This window comes from Malania oleifera, chromosome 8, assembly GCF_029873635.1.
Source record: "Malania oleifera isolate guangnan ecotype guangnan chromosome 8, ASM2987363v1, whole genome shotgun sequence".
Taxonomy (NCBI): Eukaryota; Viridiplantae; Streptophyta; class Magnoliopsida; order Santalales; family Ximeniaceae; genus Malania; species Malania oleifera.
The window spans coordinates 47139313-47159148 of record NC_080424.1 but is presented as its reverse complement, the minus strand read 5'-3'; the positions used below and the strand labels follow the sequence as shown (position 1 = coordinate 47159148).

The following is a 19836-nucleotide window of genomic DNA, read 5'->3' as shown; positions in this document are numbered from 1 at the left end:
GGTCTTTGTGGGGACACTAAAAGACTGAAGGGTGAGGTGTCGGTCGACCAAAGGGTGATCCCTAAGGTCCTATGGCTCCTTATGGTTAGTCTATGGTCATGTTGAGCTTTACTCATATCATGCATGCAGATGCAAATATTACAACCCAAATAGAAAAACTAAATGCAATACAAATGAAATTTAAATGTCTTCAATCTTCTTTACTTTTGTGACTTCCTTGGAATATGCCAGCTAATGTACATGTCCTTCAAGTTTCTTTTGGCTTCCATTTCCAGTCTCCTTATGTGTACACTAACATATCAAGCTTGCCCAAACATTGGATACACACATAAGAAACTTGCGGTTTGTCATTATCAAAACTAGGGATCGGACTCAAAAATTCAACAATCTCTCCTTTTTTTAATGATAACAAACGCACCACAGTAAAATAGGGTTTAGCCTAAAAAGCCCCCACCCCCCTAAGAATATGCATAAATTAAATTTAAGCAATATGGCTCAAGCATAAATACCAAAGAAGACATTTCAACTTTTATGCATTCAATTTTTAGCAATTAGGTGCAAATACATACATGCATGTAGCTCAGATACTTACCCCATTTAAAATATTGTCCCTAAAAAAATTTCCCATTTAATCAAACATTTTTCTCATGTAAAAAGTTCCCCCCCTTTTGGCATTAGCAAAAAAGGCCAAGTATAATGATTTGTCATTTAAAACAAACTTAGCAAAAGAGAACTCCCCCTTTTTTTTAAATCTTTACCCCCTTTTTAATGTTTAAGCACAAAATATTCTTCCCTTTTTATTAACTAGTATTTGGGCATATAAAACAATTTGAAAGATATAGCATTTAGGTACAAAAGCAAAAAAAATAAGATATGTATCATTTTAAATCATTTCTTGCCTTAAAAATATAAACACATATATATATATAAGTAAATATATATATATATATATATATTACCCTTGTGATTATCAATGAATACTGGGGGCCTATACTTGTTGAAAAAGAAACTTTAATTTAAAACTCAAGCAAGCCTTATTTTTTTGGTTTATCATTTAAGCACAAATCACTAAGTATAACCAAAAAAACACAACCACAGTGATCCTGAAGATTTATCAATCACATGCAAGATCATATGGAAAAATTAAAAACTATGTGACAAGTATTATATTTTTCACTTAAGGTATTCAATAAACATAACAGTTAAGCACATGCTATGATAATTTCAAAACACATCTAAGCCTACAATACTAGTGAGCATAGTAAGATAAGAGTTTATTTTAAGATGCTCCCTCTTTCAAATAGAATCCAAGCTTAGATGAAACAAACTGCTTATACTTAATGCGAATTAATTTCATTAAGTATGCCAACTAGTATAAGCAATCATCATTTTCATTTTTTTAAGTCTTTTAAAAACAAATATATTGGATTAAGATTTATTCATTCTACCGTTTGAGCAGTATAATGATCCCGATAGGTCACACATGCATCAAAAAATATATATTAAGGCATGAGATAAAGCACCAACCAAGAACAATCCATATCAAAAAATAAAGATTTAGAAGCGGGATATGATGTTCAGGGTTCTTAGAAGAGCCTCAATATTCAAGAAGTAAAGCATGTTGCATATGCATTCTTTTAAGCTCTTTCTCTAGGGATGGAGCTGAGCTCCTCTAACTATTCGATGATTATGCTAGGATGAAATTTTGATATTTCTATTTAAGTTTTCACTCATCCTTTCAAAAATATTTTAACATTTTTATCATCACAATCATCTACATACATGGATTTGTTTTGGGAAAATACCACCAAAATTTCGATAGCATGCCGACTGTAAATTGAACATTTCCCAAATTTTTATGCACCAAGACCTGATAGATTCAAGCAATCAATTTAAAACAGGTCAGTTTGAGCATGCGAGAACCTATTTCTACTACCAACATGTAATACACAACAAATTGCATTAGCCATGCAGTTGGCGTTCCATACAAGCATGCAAGTAAATAAGTTTCTACAACAGCCTTGCAGATGGCGTTCCATGCAATCCAGTATTATCAAACAGTATATTCAATAACAGTTCACAATACTAGATAATCACAAATCACTATCCATCAAGATATAATATGAACAATGAACAACAATGGATAGTTATGAGTTTAGTGTTGTGTTGCTTTTCATAAAGACATGAAAATAAAATAATGAGGGCATTCAAAAGAGTCATGAAATTTTGAAAAGAAATGATCCCCCTGAGTTATGAACTTGTTCATTTTATGCCTTTTTCATCACCAAACATTTTAGCCAAGGTTCCTAAGATTTTCAATGGATTTAAACTTGGCATGAATGCTTTAGGCTTATCAGACCAAAAAGTCACAATGAATATTCATTTCGATAATAAGCCTATGCCATCCTCTTTTCTTGTGAATCTCAATTCGTGGTAGGCATGTGTTAGAATGACTTTTAAGTTTAACTGATCATGCATAGGTTTCTTTCAAATTTCATTTCACAATCTAGATTTGAAACCTAGTGCAAATAATTTTAGTCATTCAACACATCTCTAAGTATATGAAGCTCTAATAGATTTGATTTTAATTTGAGAGCTTATGAAGGAAATTTGAATAAATTAAATACTCTTAAGTATTAAATTTCTATTATGTTCAAAAGAGTATTTGAGGAAGTAGGACGATATGCATGATGAGCACGCCAAACAGTATGTCCTAATTAGTTTTAGCAAAAAGCAGTATGAAGTGTATGAATGTTTAAAGAATGATGCTCTTTGATAATTTCAAATCAACCATGGCTGGATGGTACCTGTTGAAGTACAATTGACCAGTTAAGTTAAGGATACGAGCCTATGGATGAATAATACTTTATCAGATATGATCATGAAGTGGTAAAGATTTCTTGTGAATGGAATAAGCTAAAATTAGAGGATTTATGATTTAAACTCAAAGGGAAAATTTTTATGATATCTAGATGAAGACTTAATTCCCTTAGTGGATGCCCCTAATTTGGTTATGAAAGGAGTGGCTTTTAATTAGCACTAGTAGATATGAAATTTATGATTACTAGTGCTTATACCTAGAGTGATGACTCAATTTTGATTAATGAGATTAGGGTTAAAGATATATAGAATATGATGGACCTCTAAGGCTCATCTCTGTGCAATGGACAATAGTTGCTTAACTTAAGATGTTTTATCTTTAAGCATGGGTTAAGTATCTAGAATTTTTTATCAAGCAAGAAAGCCTTGTCCATTTGGAAGTGGATTTCATCAAGTATGCTATAGTGTATGTTTTCATATTTTTGACTTAATTATTTAAGATTCTTAGTATTCGATATAGTGTATAGTGAATGCATATACTATGATTTGGAATTTTAAGCATGCACCACTTCCCGATCCTATAGTCATCACAACCCTTAAACCTAATCCTAGGATCTACAAAAGCATTAAATAATTAAGTAGTATTAATTTAAATCCATTTTTCCTTAAGACCTATGGGGTTTGCTTTCATGATCACCCATATCATTTCTTTGTCTAGGCCTTGGACACTTCTAAATAGACAATTAAAACTGACGTGCCTTTTTCGTTTTATAAAATAAGCGAATTTTGTATATGCGTGAAAGGTTTTGCTTAGTTGTTATATTTTTACAAAAATAGGTAGATGAATGACTATGGGACTCATAATATGAACCCTTTTTGAAAAATTTATTTCTTTTGACTTGTAAGGGTTTATTATGATTATTCTTTTCATATTCTACTTTGGGTGCAACAATAGAATAATCATCTATTTCTTCTTCTAAGCAGATAATTTTCAATATCTTCTTAATCTTTCTCTTCTCAATGATAGCATGATAATCTTTTAATTCTTTTAATTGCTTAGCTATCCCCTTATTCTCAATTCTCAAAAATGATTTCTGCTTAGATAACTTAACTAGAAATTTATTCATTTTCAATAAAGTCTTTTCTAATTTTTCATACGACAACATGCTTTCATTATTCAATTCGGCACATGATTCATTACAAGATATATCACAATTATTATATGAATCATTGCAAGATTGTTTAACAGGACTATCATAAAGATTATCAGATGATTCATCATACGAAATGCTGCAATACTTTTCATAAGAATCATCGTATACATCATTAACAATATTATCAACAGATGATTCAGTATGTGACACAACACAACATTCAGCATAAGAATCATCAATCGAACTAGAGTGAGAATCATATACCTCACCGCTGATTACTAGCTCATGATTTACCTCCTCCTGATCATATGGAGCAGCAGACTCCTCCTCTTTGCCTTGTCCATATCTCCTGTCCAACTCTTCCCAGATATCCTTTGCACTCGAGCATGCCATAATCTCAAGTAGAATATTAGAATTCAAAGCGCAATATAGTAAATCCATGGCATGTGAATTTACACGCATCACAGCAGTATCATTTTCATTTATAAGCATACAAATTCCTCTAAAAATCACCTGCCAAGCCCTCCAGTCCATTGATTTTATAAATATGCTCATTCTAATTTTTCAGGTGGTGTAATCAACACCACAAAATAATGGAGGATTGGAAGGTGATCGTCTCTCTCTGAATGGGGATACACCAATTTCAGCCATTGCAATCTTTTTGCAAAAACATTTAAGTCAAGTGCAAAGAGGCTCTGATACCAATTATTAGCTTTGGTGTATTCCCAAGACGAGGGGTGAATTGGGTATTTATAATTTCTCTCCTAGGTTCAACTAATCTAACAATAATATTACTCAACCTAGGGTCTGTCTAAGCACATATTAATACCCCAACGGAATGATACTGAGCAAATATATAAAACAGATGCAGCAAACTCAGTATTTTCAAATCATTCATAGAATTTAAAGCATGCACAACATTCATATAACTATTCAAATATAAACATACATGTGCATAAATTAAATTACGGAAATATAAAGAGTATAAGGAAAGAGAGAGCTGATACAAGATATGTTATCGGGGTTTGGCCAACTGTGGCTACGTCCCTGCCTTGGCTCACCAATACAAGGATTTCACTAATGCTCACTTAACGAGTGGAGCGGCACTAGCTACAACCAGGTCAATTAGTGGGGCTGACCACAACCTAAACACACCTTAACATGATGGTGCACCTAGCTTTCCTAATCGGGTCTAAACCAATAAGCGACTATTTACCAGGGCTAGTCTCCCTCTTCAGACCCGTGCCTGAAATACAACAAATTTAATATAAATTGCATACAAGTAAAGTGCTTGTTACTCTAAGCAAATTTGCACCAATATGCACAACCAAATAATGCACTCACATATGATATGACTTAAAGCTCAATGTGAGAATGTGTATTTCTCACTAGAAAATTATTTCTCAATAAAGACCAAGTGTAAAAAATGATTTCCTTACTAACAAGAGTAAGAGACCTTCCAAGCAAAGACATTAAAACAAAAATATGCTTAAGGTACTCTTTTCAATATGTTAGGAGTTTTCCCAAAAACTAGTTTTTCAAATAAAGCTTAGGGGAATTAGGATTCTTGCTCAAAAATAATTTAGTAATGTAGAAAATATGAGCCTTTGAAGTCTTGCAATATGTGTGCAAGATTCACAAGCAATTAACAAGTTCTTCTCCAAAAATATTTATCAATGAAAATATATGGAGAAAACTTAGGATTTACTATCAAGAAAATGATTTTGAAAATAATGGAATATGAGAGTATAAGTAATATGATTTGAAAAAATAAAATTCCCAAGATTAAGATTACTCTCTTAAAAATTATTTTTCGAATATATAACAAAGAGAGGATGAAAAACAAGCATAAGAAGATGAAAAAATGATATAAAAATTTAAGAAGATTTTTTAACTAATCATCTTACTAATTTTGAGTTCTTAGGGGGTATATATAGATTTCTTAGGAAATCTAACTGTTAGGGACATATTAGGGATTTTTGGAAAAATTTAAATGAGGATAATAAAATTTTAACCGTGTTTTAACCTCTGTAATTCCCACCAACTCGAGAGCACCGGTCGACTGAACTTAAGGTTCGACTGACCAAGTGACAGAGTTCAGTCGACCGTGTAAAAAATGAACTGAGAGTTTGGTCGATTGGACTAAGGGTCTTAAAGGCGATTTTCCAAATCCACGCGGTTCAGTCAACCAGATCAATTTGAACTACAAAGTTTGGTCAACTAGGCGGTTGGCATTTCCAACATGGGGGCTCGGTCGACTAGGGCGTTGCCTATATATTTTTGGTCGGTCGACCGAGCGGTCAACTTGTTGACCCAGGGAGGTTCGGTTGACCAGGGGTTGCTTATATACTTCTAGTCGGTCCACCGAGAGGTCAACTTGTTGACCGGGTGGGAGTTCAGTCGACTGAAGATCTCAGTATAACTGAATTCGGTTGACCGAACATGCCAATTTGGGTATTTTTGATCCTTTTTTTTAAATGTTTTTCCTATTCATATGATGATCAACTTAATTTTAGTAGGGCACTCTTTTATGCATTGCATGGGGGACCTAAGGTCAATCTAGGTCTTTCTGAGGACACCGAGAAAATTCAGTGTCGGTTGACCGAAGGGTGTTCCCTAAGGTCTTATGGCTCCCTATGGTCCATCTATGGTAATGTTGAGCTTTACTCATATCATGCATGCAGATGCAAATATTACAGCCTAAATAGAAAAACTAAATGCAATACAAGTGAAATTCAAATGTCTTCAATCTTCTTTACTCTTGTGACTTCCTTGGAATATGCCAACTGATGTACATGTCCTTCGAGTTTCTTCTGGCTTCCATTTCCAGTCTCCTTTTGTGTGCGCTAACATATCAAGCCTGCTTAAATATTGGATCCACACATAAGAAATTTGCGGTTTGTCATTATTAAAATCAGGGATCGGACTCAAAAATTCAATAGGATTTTTCAATTTCCTGCATCTAGTTCTCTGCCAAAATCAGATTGGTACTTCCTAGAAAGGCCAGAGGATTCATCCTGGTGAGCTACTTTATAGTGCAGCCTTGGTTTACTAGTAGACAACCCTGCTCCCTAGAACTATGTTCTATCTCAGTCATAACCTACTAAGCAACAACACGCAGGACTTCATCTGAGTCACTAGCACATGAGCTGGAAGCCCCCGCATGGCTACTTGCTCCAGCATTATTATACCTGGGATCCATCCTAAAAATAGGACAGAACAATCTTAGAATTCCAATATCGTAGCATGAAGGATACTTTTATCTAGTCAAGAAAACAATTTAACATTTCACATCCTCTATATAAACCTTAGTACACTAATTAGACACAAAATCGTCGATGGTTTACACCCGCCACACAAAACTGTCAACCGTTTGGCCCCAAAATCCCTCTCCTATCCTTTTCTTATTTATATATTCTTAACCATTTTAAGGGCCAAACCTCTAATCCACAAATTCTACTCTATCCAACTAACTAACGTCCATATCCCTAATTTAAGATTTCATCTTACCACTTAGAAATAAGAACCATCGATAGTTTACCATGACTTTCCTAAAATCATCATCTCGAGAAAAACACAGAAACCAGCACGGAATTTCCTACCTCAAGGCTGCGAAACAGAACCCTAAATTTCACTTTTAACTTCCATAACAATATCCTACTGTACATGCGACGCCTCGATTTTTCACACCATTTTTTTTCAATAAATAGCAAATATTCATCAACCATCAGTCACGTCAACAACTCTGATACCACTTAAATGGCCCGACTCGCATTGGGTACCGGGTAATAGGAATTTTATTTACATTAGCCTAACAGTGGAAAACATAATATACGTACCATCCAGAATACAATACCCAAAGTAACAATATCCATATACATACATTTCTATATCTCATACCCAAAAACAATACAACTCTAGGGGAATCACATCTCCCTAATCCAAAAACTCACCCTGTATATCAGGGTCCCAACTCCCTACTATCTCGGAGCTTTATCACCTGGTTTGTCTCTGCTCCCTGAAAAGTTTAGATAATTTGGGTGAGACACATCTCAGTTAGACATAATAAATTATTTACAGTGTGTGGCAATATGAGTTTAGTTGTAACACATTTTTCTTTTCAAATTATCAATTCATCTGAGAAAATACACTGATATATATGCTTATAATCATATAGTTATAAAACACAAGCTTTTATAAACTTAAAAACCATTTCTTAAGTCCATTCGTGTACAACCCATATTTACTAGCAAAGTTTCTGAGGATAAGGGAGATTGCACGCCCATACATGCAGCTCCCCTCTGCCCTGATATCATTTGCAACCTTACCCGATTAACTTGGGTTCAGCTACAATTAATACTCATCAGGCCACTCACCTTACTCAGTAAACCCTCAGGCGAAGAGTTTTACTTCGCCTAAATTATTTATGTTATTAACTCACACATATCCATTTTTCAATTTCATCATTCTTTCACTTTCCATTTCCATTTCACTTTCTAGCACATGAGTATCCTTAGTACCCAGTACCAATATCTCATCTGTAATTCATGGCTGCCCTGAGGATCAATTTTCCACGCTATGCTTCCCCCCATGGTCAGAGTTGTGTGGCCCAAAGGCTGGATCTAACCGTGGTTGGCCGACTCGGTTAGATCAAAATATCATATCATATATCTCGCGTCTATAGTACGGCTAGATGACCTACAACCCTGATCCAGAATCAGAGGGCACAACAACTCTGCTAAACGGCTCAGTCAACTGCCATGCCACACGCTCTAAGAGATCATGGTTGCACTATCACTACTAGCAATGGTACCGTGCTCAATATCATTACCACATACCCGCAATCATTATGCGGTATTGACATTTTATCATTTACATTTCAATGATCCCATTACAGCTTTCACACTTTGCAATGTTCACATTTTCTAGAATTTACAATTAATATTCTCGATTTAATCATCACATTTCAATTTCCATATTACAGTATTTACGTTGCATTATTCACCCTTCTTTGTTCACGTTTCAGTATTCACAATTAATATCATATCAGTATATTTTAATTCATCTTAATAAAAATATTCTCATCATTTACTGTGCACATTTCATCATCTCATAATAGTATATATCATGTTTCACGTGTTTCAACATTTCTTAATAAAACATATCTTCATTTCACAATCATTTTCCCATAAACATATCAATGTTTCATATATTAGTATTTTTCAAGAAATACTCTTTAATATTTATTACTTTTCATCACCTCTTGTATTTCAAAAACAAAAACACCACAATTCAATATAATTCATATGCCACAGAACTGTATTTGATATTAATATCATAATAATTTTAGGAAAAATATCATATACTCACTTTCACGTATTAACTAAAACAGTAGCCTCAAAATAATTGTAATAATTTATCCCCCTTACCTGGTTTCCTGAACTACGCTAGTAGGGATCCCAAAATTATACCTGCGGCATTCACTCGAACCCTAAATTCAATAACCCTAGTTCAACCCCAGAATGCCCAATATTCTAACATTCCCAAATCCACATTAATTAAATAACAATTAATCTTTAAATAACCCTCTAATCCTAGTTTTAGGGTTATGCCTACGATGACCTGACGAGAAATTTGCTCCACTAGACTTGTAAAGAATCATCCCTAGATACTCGTGGTGGTGTCTAATCATCAATTTGGTTTAAGATTTATGAAAAATTAAGGTAAGAGTGAGAATTTACCTTACCCCAAGAGATATGCCTACGTTGCTCCTACGACAAATTCACTCCGATAGAAATGTCGATGGCGAAGAATGGAGCCCAAGGGTATTTTTTGATTTTTGATCGGTGCCCGTTTGGCAGAAGAAATCAAGGAGAGTGAGAGAGAGAACGAAGGAGATGCACCAGGGGGTGTTGTTCTAGATTACAGGAGCTTCCTGAAGGAAGATATGTATAGGTTATATATTATTATATTATATTATATTATATTATTTAATTAATTTAACTAAATTTATTTTTTTTATTATTTATATATATATATATATTTTAGGATCACTACACCCAAATATTTTTCAAGTCATTACAGTACACCCGATCCACCCATTTCCTATCCTCATCAAGATCCATTCCTATATTCTGGTATTGTATCTGCTTAAGTCTATTAAACCTAGCAACCTAGGCTCTAATACCAAACTTTCTCACGACCCAAAATTTTTACCCCCTTTTTTTTTTTTTTTGATACCATAACTTCACAATCCATTTAATACATATATGCAACGGAATCACAAACATGAAAGCCGGAATACAATACCAATGTTCTAGTACTATCATATACACATAAGTCACTCCCCAAAACATTATTACAATTTCAGGTATACAGAAACCTCTCCACACACAAAAACAATTCTCACCAGCACTTACTTTCAATACACTATCTATGCCTTGCCCTAGAGTGCTAAGCTCAATCCTCTTGAGGTCTTGAAATGTTGGAATAAATATTGAAGTGAGACACCTCTCAGTAAGAGGGGAAAATGTTATTATCAATGTGTGGTAACATGAGTTTTAATGTAATAAAATACATCCATTTAATCATTAATTTCAACCGAGAAAATATATAAAACTGTACTCATGTATATATAACACTTACTTTTCTCAAAACATGTTAAATTTCAATAAAATGCCTCCATGTAAATAAACCAACATATATTCATAAAGAACTTTCCCTGTAGGGTTTCCCTGGCTAACGTCATGCTTCCCCCCATAACCAGGATGTGCGGCCCAAAGGCTGGACTTAACCAGATTGGCCACCACCAGGCTAAGTCAACTTCAATATATGTCTGTAGTACGATTGGCCTACTGCAGCTGGTCTGGACCTAGGGCGGTCAACATCTCTTCGCAGACCCAATCGACTGTCAATCATCAACACTACCACACCAGATTAGTGTGGTTGCACTCACTCCTTTAATTCTGTAGCTACGGTACCATGCTCTATACTTCAATAGTCCACCAGGGTTCTTAATTCATATATATATAAATTTACATAGTGTTATATAATATCAATATAACAAACTCCTCATATCCTGCCAACGTTATATTGGTATTAATATAACGAACAATATAAGGAACTCCTCATTACCTGCTAACATTATATTACAAATTCATAACCAACAATATAACAAACTCCTCATATTTAGCCAACATTATATTGCAATTTTCATAATATTCATAAAATCAGACAATATAACGAACTCCTCATATCCTGCCAATGTTATATTGCCATTTTCATATTCAACAATGTAACGAACTCCTCATATCCTTCCAACATTATACTGTGGTTTTCATAACAACAACATCAAATTTTCATTTTCATAAATCTGTAAACAGCCAGTCAAATCACATTTCGTATAAAACCATCATTCTTATGTTCAGTATAAATCAACAATCAGTTAAAACACATCTCGGTATAAAACCATCACTTTCAATTCCAACATAAATCAATATATCATACTCGACATTATAGCCATCATATCATCACTGGTAAAATCATCATATACAACAAGCCATAAAAAATATGTTCATGCCACACAAATTTTATCTAATAAATGATAACATATTATCTTCCCAAAAAAATATAGATTTTGTTGAAAATTTATTTTTTGATATGCATATATAATCAAATATTTATATAATATTTCTAAAAATTCCTGACAAACCTATTCCCCTTACCTGTTTACTGAGAACATGCTTGTAAGGATCCTAAATCGATGCTCGTGACATTCACACAAATCCCTATATTCACATGCCTAAATTTAATTAGCTCAACCCCGAAATTATAATTATTTAACATTCCTAGGCCTACACACTCCATTAACCAGTTAAACCTTATAACAACAACATAATCAATTCCCTTACCTCAACTTTGGAGTGGTGCCCAGGATCCTTAAAACACAATTCCGCTCTGATTAAATTGACGAGGATTGACCCTAGAACCCCATAGTGGTGTTCGATCGTCAATTTGGGCAAGTTTTGAGGGAGAAAATGAAGAGAGAGAGAGAGAGAGAGAGAGAGAGAGGAAGTTTGCAGCCTAGAGAGAGAGAAAGCCTTTTTAATCTCCTTCGCAAAAATGAGCTTAAGTCCCCTTATATACAAGCTGTCCCCGGACAAAACCGTCAATGGTTTCCACAAAACTGTCGACGGTTTGGCTTTTTAACCAAACCTTTTTCATCGTTTTACCCTTACCCGGTCGCAGTAACACAAAACCATCGATGATTTTTTGCGCCCCCACCAAACCGTCAACATTTTGGTCTGTACCAAACAATTTTTCCTCTTTCCTTTGTTTTTCTTATTATTTCAATTTTTCAGGTCTCTACACACTCGACTAGACTGATGCAAACCAAAAAATGCCATATATCCTTTTTATGGTTTCTTACACTTCCATGCATCCTAGCTAGGTTCTCCCCTATGTTCACCCCAACTCCCAAACCACTTTAATTCCCTTTTCTTGTTGAATCTTTTTCAAAAAATTTTGACCTGTCTTTTGATTCTTTGTCTCTAAGTAGGCATAAAGGAGACCAAAAAAGGGGCATGTAAAGTGGAAAAAGTGAACTTTGGGATGTGCATATTTGCTTCATATTCTTGCACTAAAGACCACATTCATTTCTCTCACCATTACTCTCTCACTCTATTACACACTCTCATTTCATTTTTTTTTCTTTTTTTTTATTAATTTATAGCGAAATTATCTTTCTCAGGTCTGTATTTTTTTTTTCCACTTTCATATTTTATTTTAATGCATTGTTATATATTAAATGTGATAGGAACATGAATACTTTTAGTTTGGTTAGCCACCCAAGAGGGCATGAATTGGGTGGTTTTTGAAAACTTAAAACTGTCTTGTATTGTTGTTGATCTAATTTGCAATAATAATGATTAAATTAGTCTCAACCAATGCTTCTTAACAAAAATGGCCAAATGAGAGTTCTAGCATAATGAAAAAATAAGCATGATTTGAGTCAATTAAAAATGCAAGGCAGTTATAATCATAGTAAGAAATGAAATTATGTGTGTGTGTGTGTGTGTGTGAGAGAGAGAGAGAGAGAGAGAGAGAGAGAGAGAGAGAGAGAGAGAGAGAGAGAATATTTATAGTGGTTCGATCACCAAACCTATGTCCACTCCTTAAACAAACCGATTTGAGTATTTCCTCTATGATCCTATACTAAATACACTTGTATCTCATAGTTAGGACCACCATCCTATCACTTACTCTTCAAGACAATCGTCTTACCTTTCATTGCTTGGCAACACCGCCAACAACCCGTGCCTTAACACTTGGGACAACACAATCCCAATAGGGAAACTCCCTAATTTTGAGAATAATGCACTCTCACTCTCACACTAATTGGCTCCTCACTTAGTATATAGTGCCACGTCGCTCGAGACACCACAGTCCTCATGGGTTTGCACTCAACTATAAGATCAAAGAACATCAAGAAAAAAAATGAAAAGAAACCTCTAAGGTCTTTTCTAACTCACACACATAGTATTACTTTGGAGATTGTGAATTTAAAGAGACTTAATGAAGTCCAAACCTATTTGGAAGATACAACACTCAAGCTCATGTGAGTCAAAATTACAATGGAAATACAACCAAAATGGTAATAGTGCAAGCTCCTTCTAATTTGTGTAGTTCAATTTTTCTTCTTCACAACAATCAAACTCAATATATATATATATATATATAGTGTTCTTCAAGTCTAGGTTCAATCTTCTAATAAAAGTCCAATAGCCATAAAACTCTCTGGTTATAGAATCTTTGATTTTAGGAATTTAATCCTCTATGGATATGAAAACTTTCATGTAGTCAAGTCAAATCTTTAGCTTCTTAACTCAAAATATTGCACTACAAGAAAATTATTCTTTAGCAACAAATATTTAGTAACAAACGAAAGGTTGTCATTAAAAGTAACCTTTTGTGATGAAATTAATCTTGTCCCAAAACCCTTGAGAAATAAGGTTTTTGGTGACAACTCTTATACCTTTAACACCAAATGTCACTAAGGGAAAGATTTTAACCATGATTTATATATTTTTCATCAACGAAATATATTTGTCACCAAAAGAGTTTGAATAGACAAGCCAAAATGATATAATTCCATTTTTTGTTTAGTAATTTTATGACCAAAGCAATATCATTTTTGTTGTTTGTTTGGAAAAACTTACCTCCCTCACTACCCCCAAATCCCCAGTTCACTATTCATCTTCGTCCTCCCTTTTAGAATCCTCAAACCGCCGCTTGTTTCCTTTTGTGCCACCACTTCCCTGCAACTCCAGTCCCCTCGCTTGCAGCCACTGGGAGCATTGACGCCTGCCACCGAGCCTCCACTGCTTGCGTTCCTTTATTCCTCCGGACCCATCATCTGCTAACACTCATATTTGTTACTTCTCGTTGCTTGTTGCCTTCGTGACCAATCATGCCATACTTACTGTCGTTGCGAGCATCCACGCCTGCGGCCACTGCAAGCACTCACTCCCCGCATCCTCTTACTACCTCCCCTCATCTTCCCTAAGGTAGATTTAAACTTCATCTGCATTTCATAGATTATTCATCAATTGGCAACACAAGTTGTTAACTAGTTATTGAATTTATGGTGATATCATCTGTCAGCACATGCATCTATATATGGCAATTCAATTAGCACATGTAAATCTGTTTCAATTATGGATTGAACCCTTGAATTGACATATAATTTTTACTATAGAGGTGGTTTAGACTTTAGACTTGATCTTAAGGTGTTTGTGTAAATGCCCCACTGGGCTATTTGTACACTGATTAGTCCGATCTTAAGAAACTTTTAAAAGCATACATAATTTTTTGAATGGCAATAGGAAATCAAGTCAACCATTAGAACTAATACTTCAAATTTTGTAATGTACAGGAGTGTGCCATGTACAACCATACATTTTTCTCTTTCCACTTGGTCTTCTTCGTCCTCTGCCAGATTTCTCAGGATAACTACATATAGTGCTACATTCGAGATGACTACAAACATTGAAAAGAGTTCTTTGCATAACATAATGTAAAAAAGCATCCCTGAGTTTGCTGCAGATAACGTGTATTTTTTTCTGATTATGCGTGGGAATCTAATTGAAATTCGCAGAATGAAAGAATCGGTATGTGTTATAAATATCCAAAATTTCTCTAGTGCTTTGAGAGCTTGTGAAATTAGGTACTGAAATTGTTAACTTTTCGAGTTTCTTATCTCATTATCTTTAACACTGTTTTGTAAAACTTATCCCAATTTCAATCATTCTGAAAGGTAAAGATTCTAGGTTTCTAGATATAACGATTTGAAGAAGTCCTCTTGAGATTGATTTCCTTGATGATTGTCAGGCTTGGCAGCTTTTGTGGCTTTCTTGCATTGACAAAGGTAGGTATACCTTCCTTATGTGCTGTGCTAATGAAATGTCATGAGCATCCTCTCTCTCTTTCATATGAGCGTGTGTGTGATATCATTTGACGTTGTTCAATGTCAAAGATAGGTGTGGCATAAGTATATAACTAGCAATTTTCATTTGGCATTTAGGCTCTTAATGATTCGTATATTTCTTTTTTTGTCTTGCATATTTAATTGAGCATTTTTAGTTCATCTTTTGATTTTGAGTAGTAGAGAATAGAAAAAGTTACTGCACCGATCAATAGCTTGTTTTGTGTTTATAAAAGATTGTAACAAAAAACAAATAGATAAAGGAATGTTATGCAAAATCTTTAAAATAATGTTAAATCATTATATGGGTAGAAAATATTTTAAGTACTTATAATTTGTTTGAAAGTAGTGATGCAATTTTCATTAGAGTAGTGATTTCTTGAATTGTACTTTTGAGGAATTTTGTCATGCCATCATGATTGCAAAAAGCTCTCAGAAAGAAATTTTTTTTTTTTTTGGGGTGATTAGATGCATTTTGCAATTGAAATGTTTATTTATTCTATTTTACCTCCATTTATTGTTATTGGTGAATTTTGTCAAATAAATATATAAATAATTCTTGAGAAATGTTGATGGATGTTTTGTTGTTGTTATTCAAAACATCATACCACTTGTAGGCAATGGATAAAATTTGTAGAATTATTAAGTAGAATTTTAGTTATAGTTTAGTTCAAGATTTTTTTTATTGGAATAGTTTTAATTCAATTTTTTATGCAAATGTTTGTACTTTAAATTTTTTTTTTTTTTTTTTTAGGAAATTATAGTGAATAAGTTGAGGGGCCAAGCATCACTTAAGGGCGGGCATAATATGACTGAGGAGGAGATTATGCATAAGGCTTTCGGGAAGAAATTGGGTTAATTAAGTAGAATCATTAGCGGGTGTTATGTGGTATGTTGATTATCTTTCTAAAATTATATGCATCTTTCAAATTGATATGAAATAAGACCATGTTAAAGAAGTGATGGATCCCAAGTTAGAACCTTAAAAGGAACAAAACAACTCAAAATGAGATTCAAGGTACCTGAAACATAGAATGTGTATGTTTCAATAAAAAGTCTTGCGTCTATACAACTTTCATGAGTAAAGTAGGATCAAGTCGTGTGAAGAATGACCAAACAGTTCCTAAGTTAGAACCTTAAGCCAAAAAAAAAAAACCTCAAAATGGGATTGTAAGTGTCTAAAACTTAGAATATGCATATTTAAGTCAAAAACTGTGTAGCAACCAACTTTCACGAGTAAAATGACGTGTAGGATCAAGTGGTATAGAAAACGAGTTAGCAATTCCCAAGTTGGAATCTTAGAAGGAAAAGAAACAACTAAAATGAGGCTTTAAGTGTTTGAAACTCGGAAGGAGGTGACACTAGAAGATTGGAGGTTTATTTGTAGTCATTTGGAAAATCCAAAGTTTGTGGTATTGTGTTGTTTTAGTAATATATCACGCAAATAAAATTTTCATATTTGCATGCACTAACTTTATTAAATATCACAATCTTGCTATGAGACAAACTTGGATAATCATTCAAATTTGCCTTACACTCATTCAGTGGTATCAAAGTCATTCCATGACACAGTTAGTCAAATTATAAGTAATACTATTGTGTTTTGCCTTTATAACAGTAAGTCATTTGAATTCATTGTTAATTTTATTTTTATATTTTTGCAAACTATTTATGGTTTTTTAGGAAGAAATGGTGAAGATGTTGGAAAAACAATCATCATTTGAAGGTGGACGTAATAAGAATGAAGAGGAGATTATGCAGCATGTTATCGGGAAGAAATCAGGTTATGTGAAGGGGGTTGGCGATGCTATGGTTGCTCCTGGAGCGTCTAGCAGGTATTCTGGAAAGTCATCATTTGTCAATCTCAAGATGACAACCGTGTTTGAGCACCTTCTTGTACAAAGAGATGCGGAGAAAGTGCTCAGATTAAAGAATTAAGCGTAAGTCACAAACAACTATGAGAGATGGTTAAATGTCTTCTTGTAAAAGGAGAGATCGCTTCCTTTTTATCTTCACATATATGGTATGTTAATTATTTTTCTAAAATTATATTTAGCTTTAAAATCATAATGAGTGTAGATTAGATGTAAAAATGGGGTTTTAAGTACCTGAAGCTTAGGATATGCATATTTATGTCAAAATCCATGCACTGATACAACTTTCTTGTGTAAAATGATGTGCAGGATGAAGTCGCGCATGTGGAGAACAAGTCAAAGGTTTCTAAGTTTTAACCATAGGAGGAAGAAAACAATTTAAAATGAGATTTTAAGTGTCAAAATTTAAAATATGCATATTTAGGTAAAAAAATCATGCACTAACACAACTCTCTTGTTTAAAATGACACAAAAAATGAAGTCGGGTAGCAAATGAGCTAACGGTTTCCAAGTTTAAACCTTTGAAAGAATAAATAAGTTAAAAAATGGGGTTCTAAGTTCTTAAAACTTAAGATATGCATATTTAAATCAAAAATCAAAAATCAACATAACTTTCATGAGTAAAATGATGAATAGGAACAATCCAAATGAAAAACAATGGTTTCCAAGTTGGAACATGAAACCAACAAAATATTTCAAAATGGGGTTCTAAGTGTTTAAAATTTAGAGTATGCATATTTAAATCAAAATCCATGCGCGGACACAACTCTCCTATGTAAAATGTTAAGTAGGATCAACTTGTGTTAAAAATGTCAATTATTTCTAAGTTTGAAAAAATAAGTGAAAAAATGGGGGCTTGAATGTCCAAAACTTAGGATATACATATTTAGCTCAAAAATTGTGCATCAACACAACTCTAATGAGTAAAATGAGGCCTGAAAACAAGTGATGTGAAAAACAGGTCAATGATTCCCATGTAAAAAATAACTCAAAATGAGGTTCTAGGTACTTGAAATATAGAATATTATCGGTGAAAAATCGTTCTTTGAAAAAAAAAATTATAAATAAAATGATGCATAGGAACAAGTCATGTAAAAAATGGGCAAATGATTTTTCAAGTTTAAAAACAATTCAAAATTATTTATTATTTGAGTTTTAGTCCTTTTATTATAGTTTTAGGTTACACTTGGTTTGCAGAATGCCTATTTTAGATTAGTTTTAGTGCATAAGTTACAATTACTTGTTTTAAAAATTATGTTTCTACTATAAAATAAATAATAATGCAAAACTTTTTATGAGTATATAATGAGGAATATATAAGGAATAACTATTCGAAAATATCATAGAGATGTCTTATTTCTTTCTTATTACATGTTGATAAAATGTAGAAACCTAAACCCAAAAAATAAAAGAAGAGAGAAATAAAGGAAAAGAAAGGAAAAGAAGGAAAATTGGTTTGGCATGACCTAAACCGTCGACGGTTTCACTGAGCTTAGGAAAACCATTGACGGTTTCAGTTAACTCAGGATGTTCAATTGCCAAACCGCTGATGATTTTTTTAGTGCAGGCAAAATCGTTGACGGTTTTCCTACAAGCCTGCTTACTTAAGGGCTAAGCAATACATATTTTTTCATAACTCAAATATTTCTCTCTCTCTCTCTCTCTTAGGGTTTTTGAACTCTCTCTCTCTACGCTCACTCTCTCGTGACTCTCTCTCCCCCGTAGGCTCACTCAGAGCCCGTCCTCGTACTCCGATCATCTCTCCCTCCTCTCTCGGCTTGCTAGTTCGTTTTCGGTGGCGGGATTAGAAAAGCTAGGGTTTTCATTTTCGGAATGTTAACGGTTTATTTTTCTGGAACAGGTAAAGGGATTAAGTTGAGTTAGGTTTTATCGAATTTGAACCGTTATAATTGTGTTATATGTATGTATACTTATGATTTCAAAGGTTCTTTCAAAAACCAACCGGTCAAAGTGGGGTTTTATAAACTATGGTATATCGTATGGTATTTTGAATGAAATGAACGGTGGAAATCTTGGTTTATCTTGTGAACTAAATATACTATATTTTCTTGATTGCTTATTGGATTATATTCGAATACTAAAATTGTGTGGCAGGTGAAAAATCTATATGGTTTATTGTCTAATCGAATCTGAGTTTAGTTGAGAAAATATGTTGTAAATTGGCGATTTACACTTGTTGTGAAAATATTGAATTGTTTGTAAAAAATACTGGAATTGTTGGTGTAAAATATTGGGTTTTGATATGACAGCTACATATCGGGTTTTATTTGACGGCAGAGGGCTAAGTTCTATTTGACGGCTGAGAGTCATGTGGTATTTGACGGCTGAGTGCCGAGTGGTATTTGACAGCTCAGAGTTGTGTTTTATTATGAAATGACAAATTTTATACGAAATGAGATTTATACTACAGTTTTCATTACTTAAATTGCATGATATGGTTTAAGAACCCTGAGGACCAGTTGTATTGTGAACACGGTACCATTGC

At 33.7% G+C, this 19836-nt stretch overlaps 1 long non-coding RNA gene across 2 annotated transcripts; it reads left to right on the top strand.

Moving 5' to 3' along the window:
- The first annotated feature begins 14145 nt into the window (after window positions 1–14145).
- On the top strand, window positions 14146–19369 carry LOC131161910 (uncharacterized). 2 transcript variants are annotated; one of them, XR_009138644.1, is made up of 5 exons: window positions 14146–14539; window positions 14908–15142; window positions 15363–15399; window positions 17140–17396; window positions 17640–19369. It is a non-coding gene; the product is annotated as an uncharacterized LOC131161910 (long non-coding RNA). The 2 variants fall into 2 exon arrangements; XR_009138643.1 differs by having other exon boundaries at window positions 15289–15399; window positions 17640–18324.
- The last annotated feature ends 467 nt before the right edge of the window (window positions 19370–19836 follow it).